Here is a 7968-nt window from a genome sequence, read left to right as displayed (position 1 = left end):
TTAGAGGAAGAGCCACCGCAGAACCATAGCAAGCATCTCTGAGCTTGCTCTTTCTGCAGGGCCCTCAGGCTTTCTTGTGAATCCTACATTTCTCTCTTAGGCAGGGAGGTGAATCCCACCACAGTTCTGCATTTCCGTCTTCAAGGTGAGCTTTGAGCTGGGTGTGGTGGCAGACACCTGTAATCGCAGGACATGGGAGGTTAAGACGGGAGAGTTACAGGTTCAAAGCCAGCCTCAGCAACTTAGTGTGGCTCTCAGCAACTTAGTGAGACCCTGTTTCAAAATAAAAGAAATAAGCGCGCGCGGCCCACAAAAGCCGGGGCCTGGGTCACGGGACCCTGGGCCCCTGGCCGAACTGCGCGTAGCACGCCAGACCCCTGGAGAAACCAGGCCCAGTAAGACGCTGGGTTCTGGGCGGGGGTCGCGGGCGGGGCACGCCTAATGGGGCCCGGGTCGCGGGACTCTGGGCCCCTGCCGAACTGCGCGTAGCACGCCAGACCCCTGGAGAAACCGGACCCAGTAAGACGCTGGGTTCTGGGCGGGGGTCGCGGGCTGGGCATGCCAGATGGGGCCCGGGTCGCGGGACTCTGGGCCCCTGCCGAACTGCGCGTAGCACGCCAGACCCCTGGAGAAACAAGGCCCAGTAAGACGCTGGGTTCTGGGCGGGGGTCGAGCACAGGGCACGCCAGCTGGGGCCCGGATCGCTGGACTCTGGGTCCCGGCCAAACTGCGAGTAGCACGCCAGACCCCTGGAGAAACCGGGCCCAGAACAGAAAAAGATAAAGAAAAATATCGGAGAGGTGGTAAGAAAGCCGTTATGGATGCCAGGACACTGGAGATGCAGACAAAACTTATCTAAATGCACTGGAACTTATGGAAAAATTCGCCGTGAAAGAGGACTGCTATTTCTCTATATTGTTAAGAATCTCAGACATCACATATAAGGAGAGAGTTTAGCGGAGACCAAGGAGAAATGCGGTGTTGAAAGAGTTCTTCGTGATGGTGGTAGAGACTTGTATTCAGGAGAAGCAGAAACCGGATCTTACCAACTTTATTTTTTTGGAGAAATTACACCAAATGTCGAATGCTACCATCACGCATGCTTAGGAACACCGGACAACATTCAGAGTGGAAAAAGAGCCTGGGAAGGATTTGAAACGGTGGAGGCAGTGGCAATGCCAGTGGCCAATATTCGGGGGAGGCAGAGATATGATACATTACAACTGGAACCTTTGAAATACTAACCACAGAGACAGTGATCGGAACCTGCTGAGGGGTTAGGCAGGCGCCGGGGCCAGTGGCCGACATCGGAGCTTGCTGTGAGGCAGGGCCACTACTGAGGCCTCCGTGGCCGGGATTGGAACCTGCAGAGGGGTTAGACCGATGCTGGGGCCAGCGAGGCCGGCATTGGAGCCTGCCATGATGCAAGGCTTGTGCTAGGGCCTCCGAGGTCGGGTCCGGAACTTGCTGAGGGGTTAGGCCGGTGCTGGGGTCAGCGAGGCCGGCATCGGAGCCTGCCGTGAGGCAAGGCCAGTGTTGGGACCCCCGAGGACGGGACCGGAGCCTGCTGAGGGGTTAGGCCGGTGCTGGGGCCAGTGAGGCTGGCATCAGAGCCTGCCATGAGGCAAGGCCGGTACTTGGGCCTCCGAGGCCAGGATAAGAGCCTGCCGAGGGGTTAGGCCGGTGCTGGGGCCTCTGAGGCCAGGATAAGAGCCTGCTGAGGGGTTAGGCCGGTGCTGGGGCCAGCGAGGCCGGCATCGGAGCCTGCCTTGAGGCAAGGCCGGTACTGGGGCCTCCGAGGCCAGGACAAGAGCCTGCCGAGGGGTTAGGCCGGTGCTGGGGCCAGCGAGGCCGGCATCGGAGCCTGCCTTGAGGCATGACCAGTGCTGGGGCCTCCGAGGCCGGGATCGGAGCCTGCCGAGGGGTTAGGCCGCTGCTGGGGCCAGCGAGGCCGGCATCGGAGCCTGCCTTGAGGCAAGGCCGGTACTGGGGCCTCTGAGGCCGGGATCGGAGCCTGCCGAGGGGTTAGGCCGCTGCTGGGGCCAGTGAGGCCGGCATCGGAGCCTGCCGTGAGGCAAGGCCGGTACTGGGGCCTCCGAGGCCAGGATAAGAGCCTGCTGAGGGGTTAGGCCGGTGCTGGGGCCAGCGAGGCCGGCATCGGAGCCTGCCTTGAGGCAAGGCCGGTACTGGGGCCTCGAGGCCAGGATAAGAGCCTGCCGAGGGGTTAGGCCGGTGCTGGGGCCAGCGAGGCCGGCATCGGAGCCTGCCGTGAGGCAAGGCCGGTACTGGGGCCTCCGAGGCCAGGATAAGAGCCTGCCGAGGGGTTAGGCCGGTGCTGGGGCCAGCGAGGCCGGCATCGGAGCCTGCCGTGAGGCAAGGCCGGTACTGGGGCCTCCGAGGCCAGGATAAGAGCCTGCCAAGGGGCTAGGCCGGTGCTGGGGCCAGCGAGGCCGGCATCGGAGCCAGCCTTGAGGCATGACCAGTGCTGGGGCCTCCGAGGCTGGGATCGGAGCCTGCCGAGGGGTTAGGCCGCTGCTGGGGCCAGCGAGGCCGGCATCGGAGCCTGCCGTGAGGCAAGGCCGGTACTGGGGCCTCCGAGGCCAGGATAAGAGCCTGCCGAGGGGTTAGGCCAGTGCTGGGGCCAGTGAGGCCGGCATCGGAGCCTGCCTTGAGGCAAGGCCGGTACTGGGGCCTCTAGGCCAGGATAAGAGCCTGCCGAGGGGTTAGGCCGGTGCTGGGGCCAGCGAGGCCGGCATCGGAGCCTGCCGTGAGGCAAGGCCGGTACTGGGGCCTCCGAGGCCAGGATAAGAGCTTGCCGAGGGGTTAGGCCGGTGCTGGGGCCAACGAGGCCGGCAGCGGAGCCTGCCGTGAGGCATGACCAGTGCTGGGGCCTCCGAGGCTGGGATCGGAGCCTGCCGAGGGGTTAGGCCGCTGCTGGGGCCAGCGAGGCCGGCATCGGAGCCTGCCGTGAGGCAAGGCCGGTACTGGGGCCTCCGAGGCCAGGATAAGAGCCTGCCGAGGGGTTAGGCCAGTGCTGGGGCCAGTGAGGCCGGCATCGGAGCCTGCCTTGAGGCAAGGCCGGTACTGGGGCCTCTAGGCCAGGATAAGAGCCTGCCGAGGGGTTAGGCCGGTGCTGGGGCCAGCGAGGCCGGCATCGGAGCCTGCCTTGAGGCATGACCAGTGCTGGGGCCTCCGAGGCCGGGATCGGAGCCTGCCGAGGGGTTAGGCCGCTGCTGGGGCCAGCGAGGCCGGCATCGGAGCCTGCCTTGAGGCAAGGCCGGTACTGGGGCCTCTGAGGCCGGGATCGGAGCCTGCCGAGGGGTTAGGCCGCTGCTGGGGCCAGTGAGGCCGGCATCGGAGCCTGCCGTGAGGCAAGGCCGGTACTGGGGCCTCCGAGGCCAGGATAAGAGCCTGCTGAGGGGTTAGGCCGGTGCTGGGGCCAGCGAGGCCGGCATCGGAGCCTGCCTTGAGGCAAGGCCGGTACTGGGGCCTCGAGGCCAGGATAAGAGCCTGCCGAGGGGTTAGGCCGGTGCTGGGGCCAGCGAGGCCGGCATCGGAGCCTGCCGTGAGGCAAGGCCGGTACTGGGGCCTCCGAGGCCAGGATAAGAGCCTGCCGAGGGGTTAGGCCGGTGCTGGGGCCAGCGAGGCCGGCATCGGAGCCTGCCGTGAGGCAAGGCCGGTACTGGGGCCTCCGAGGCCAGGATAAGAGCCTGCCAAGGGGCTAGGCCGGTGCTGGGGCCAGCGAGGCCGGCATCGGAGCCAGCCTTGAGGCATGACCAGTGCTGGGGCCTCCGAGGCTGGGATCGGAGCCTGCCGAGGGGTTAGGCCGCTGCTGGGGCCAGCGAGGCCGGCATCGGAGCCTGCCGTGAGGCAAGGCCGGTACTGGGGCCTCCGAGGCCAGGATAAGAGCCTGCCGAGGGGTTAGGCCAGTGCTGGGGCCAGTGAGGCCGGCATCGGAGCCTGCCTTGAGGCAAGGCCGGTACTGGGGCCTCTAGGCCAGGATAAGAGCCTGCCGAGGGGTTAGGCCGGTGCTGGGGCCAGCGAGGCCGGCATCGGAGCCTGCCGTGAGGCAAGGCCGGTACTGGGGCCTCCGAGGCCAGGATAAGAGCTTGCCGAGGGGTTAGGCCGGTGCTGGGGCCAACGAGGCCGGCAGCGGAGCCTGCCGTGAGGCATGACCAGTGCTGGGGCCTCCGAGGCTGGGATCGGAGCCTGCCGAGGGGTTAGGCCGCTGCTGGGGCCAGCGAGGCCGGCATCGGAGCCTGCCGTGAGGCAAGGCCGGTACTGGGGCCTCCGAGGCCAGGATAAGAGCCTGCCGAGGGGTTAGGCCAGTGCTGGGGCCAGTGAGGCCGGCATCGGAGCCTGCCTTGAGGCAAGGCCGGTACTGGGGCCTCTAGGCCAGGATAAGAGCCTGCCGAGGGGTTAGGCCGGTGCTGGGGCCAGCGAGGCCGGCATCGGAGCCTGCCGTGAGGCAAGGCCAGTACTGGGGCCTCCGAGGCCAGGATAAGAGCCTGACAAGGGGTTAGGCCGGTGCTGGGGCCAGCGAGGCCGGCATCGGAGCCTGCCTTGAGGCATGACCAGTGCTGGGGCCTCCGAGGCCGGGATCGGAGCCTGCCGAGGGGTTAGGCCGCTGCTGGGGCCAGCGAGGCCGGCATCGGAGCCTGCCATGAGGCAAGGCCGGTACTGGGGCCTCCGAGGCCAGGATAAGAGCCTGCCGAGGGGTTAGGCCGGTGCTGGGGCCAGCGAGGCCGGCATCGGAGCCTGCCTTGAGGCAAGGCCGGTACTGGGGCCTCTGAGGCCGGGATCAGAGCCTGCCGAGGGGTTAGGCCACTGCTGGGGCCAGTGAGGCCGGCATCGGAGCCTGCCGTGAGGCAAGGCCGGTACTGGGGCCTCCGAGGCCAGGATAAGAGCCTGCTGAGGGGTTAGGCCGGTGCTGGGGCCAGCGAGGCCGGCATCGGAGCCTGCCTTGAGGCAAGGCCGGTACTGGGGCCTCGAGGCCAGGATAAGAGCCTGCCGAGGGGTTAGGCCGGTGCTGGGGCCAGCGAGGCCGGCATCGGAGCCTGTCGTGAGGCAAGGCCGGTACTGGGGCCTCCGAGGCCAGGATAAGAGCTTGCCGAGAGGTTAGGCCGGTGCTGGGGCCAACGAGGCCGGCAGCGGAGCCTGCCGTGAGGCATGACCAGTCCTGGGGCCTCCGAGGCCGGGATCGGAGCATGCCGAGGGGTTAGGCCAGTGCTGGGGCCAGCGAGGCCGGCATCGGAGCCTGCCGTGAGGCAAGGCCGGTACTGGGGCCTCCGAGGCCAGGATAAGAGCCTGCCAAGGGGCTAGGCCGATGCTGGGGCCAGCGAGGCCGGCATCGGAGCCTGCCTTGAGGCATGACCAGTGCTGGGGCCTCCGAGGCTGGGATCGGAGCCTGCCGAGGGGTTAGGCCGCTGCTGGGGCCAGCGAGGCCGGCATCGGAGCCTGCCGTGAGGCAAGGCCGGTACTGGGGCCTCCGAGGCCAGGATAAGAGCCTGCCGAGGGGATAGGCCGGTGCTGGGGCCAGCGAGGCCGGCATCGGAGCCTGCCGTGAGGCAAGGCCGGTACTGGGGCCTCTGAGGCCAGGATAAGAGCCTGTCAAGGGGTTAGGCCGGTGCTGGGGCCAGTGAGGCCGGCATCGGAGCCTGCCGTGAGGCATTACCAGTGTTGGGGCCTCCGAGGCCGGGATTGGAATCCTGCCAAGGGGTTAGACCGGTGCAGGGGCCAATGGCCAGCATCGGAGCCTGGCGTGAGGCAAGTTCACTCCTGCGGCCTCCAAGGTCGGGACCAAAGCCAGCTTAGGGGTTTGACCGGTTCAGGGGCCAGCGAGACCAGAACTGGGTCCTCCCATGAGGCAAGGCCGCTGTGTGAGCCAGCGAGGTCTGGATCAGTCCACTGAGTAGCCAGGCCACTACTGGGACCATCAAGAGTGGGATTGGTACTTGCAACGCAGCATGCACAGAGAAATATCGCAGAAAATATAAATCAGACGCTTCTCTTAATCAGCAATAACTAGGAGGAAAAGGGCAACAGGAAGAGGTTGAGCTATAGAAAGGGCCCTATAGTGAAGCAACTAATGTGATCAATCAGAGGGTATGTAATACTGGAGGACGGAGCCTCTTTAAAATGCAGGAGGTACATAAACAAATGTATCAAAGTAAATCACCAAAGAAGTGTGGGATGGAGGGAGGGGGAGGGAATGGGACGGGGGGCTGGAGGAGGGCTAATTGGATGATGTGTGCTTGTATATCCTCTCAAGTCTTGTACTCCAATGTGATTGATATATGACTACAATGCACCAATTTAAAAAATAAATTAATTTAAAAAATATAATAAATAAAAAAAAAAGAAAAAAAAAAGAAAAGAAATAAAACAGAACTGAGGGTGTAGCTCAGAGGTAGAATGCCCCTGGGTTCAATTCCCAGTACTATACATAAAAGAAAAAAAATAGGGTGAGCTTCCTGCAGACAGGATCTTTGGGTTTCAAGAGCATATACTGAGAGGTGGACCACCTGGATGGGGCTTGGGGGTGTCCAGCTATCACTGGGGCTCCTCTTAGTCATGCACAAGGGCCTGACCCTCCAGACTTAATTGCTAAGCAGACACACCAGTGCTAGGCCCACATCCTCCTCCTTCCTCTCTCAAGCCGGGTAGAGGAGAGGAGCAGGCCTGTTTTCTCCTGAGACATTGCAGCCCTGCCAGGAGGGATGCTTCTCACTCAACGTTCCCCAGTCGTCATAGAGCCCCTTCCACCGTGGCCCCCAGTGGAAAACAAGGCTTGATGCATCTCTTCGGTGTTTCCTAGGTGGGATTCAAGTCACCAGTAGCAAGCGCACCTTCCAGATGTGAAGTTACAGTCCTCCAGGGAGATGAAAGCTGCAGGTGAATGAGGACCGACAGCCGGCCTGGCTGCAGGGCACTTGTTCAGCCTCTGGCCCTGCGCGTATTAAGGCCACTGTTGCTGTGTTAGAATAAGTAAGCTGTCTTTTGGAAAACGTCTTTTCAGTTTGGTTGCCAATTTTTTTTTAAATTGGGTTATTTGTTTTATAGAGTTAAGCATTTTTAGCATATTTTAATTTGGTGCATTGCAAATGTACATCCTATTGGGGTACAGGGTATTAGACAAATGTGTGCACATGAGTCTTGGTATATTCTAGATCTTATACCTTTCTCAGATGGGTAGGAGGTGAGGATTTTCTCCCATGCTGGAGGCTCTCTCTGTAGATTCTTGATGGTTTACTTTGTGGCACAGAAGCTTTTTAAATTTAATGCTATTCCATTCATTAATTTTTTTTATTTTTCGAGCTTTGGGGGTCCTTCTGAGGAAGTTTCCACCTGGATCTATATTTTGGAATGTTGTTCCTATGCTGTCGTTTAGAATCTTCAAAGTTTCTGGTCTAATTTCTAGGTCTCTGAACCTCTTGAGTTAACTCTTATATGGAGTGAGAGGTTAAGGTTGAAATCTATTTTTTTTTACATATGGATAGCCAGTTTGCCCAATACTATTTGTTGAAAAGTCCTTTCTCTAGTGTATGTTTTTGGCACCTTTATGAAAAATAGACTGGTTATAAATCTGAAGCTTTGTTTCTGTGTTTTCTATTCGGTTCCATAGGCCTGTCTGTGTGCTTTTTGTGTCAAACCATGCTGGTTTGATTGCTATCAGTTCGTAGTTTAATTCAGAGTCAGGTATTGTGATGCCTCTGGCATAGTTCTTATTGCTGAGAATAGTTTTGGCTATTCTGGAGAAACACAAATGGCTAACAAATATATAAAAAATGTTCAACATTTATAACAATCAGGGAAATGCAAATCAAAACTGTGCTTAGATTCCATCTAACTCCAATTAGAATGGCAATCATCAAAAAACACAAACAATAATAAGTGCTGGTGAGAATGTGGGGAAATAGGAACTCTATTACACTATTAGTGGGATTGCAAACTAATAGCCACCTTGGA

The sequence above is a fragment of the Muscardinus avellanarius genome, assembly GCF_963383645.1.
Source record: "Muscardinus avellanarius genome assembly, chromosome: 11".
NCBI lineage: Eukaryota > Metazoa > Chordata > Mammalia > Rodentia > Gliridae > Muscardinus > Muscardinus avellanarius.
The sequence above is the reverse complement of the archived record's forward strand: the minus strand, read 5'-3'. Positions refer to the sequence as shown.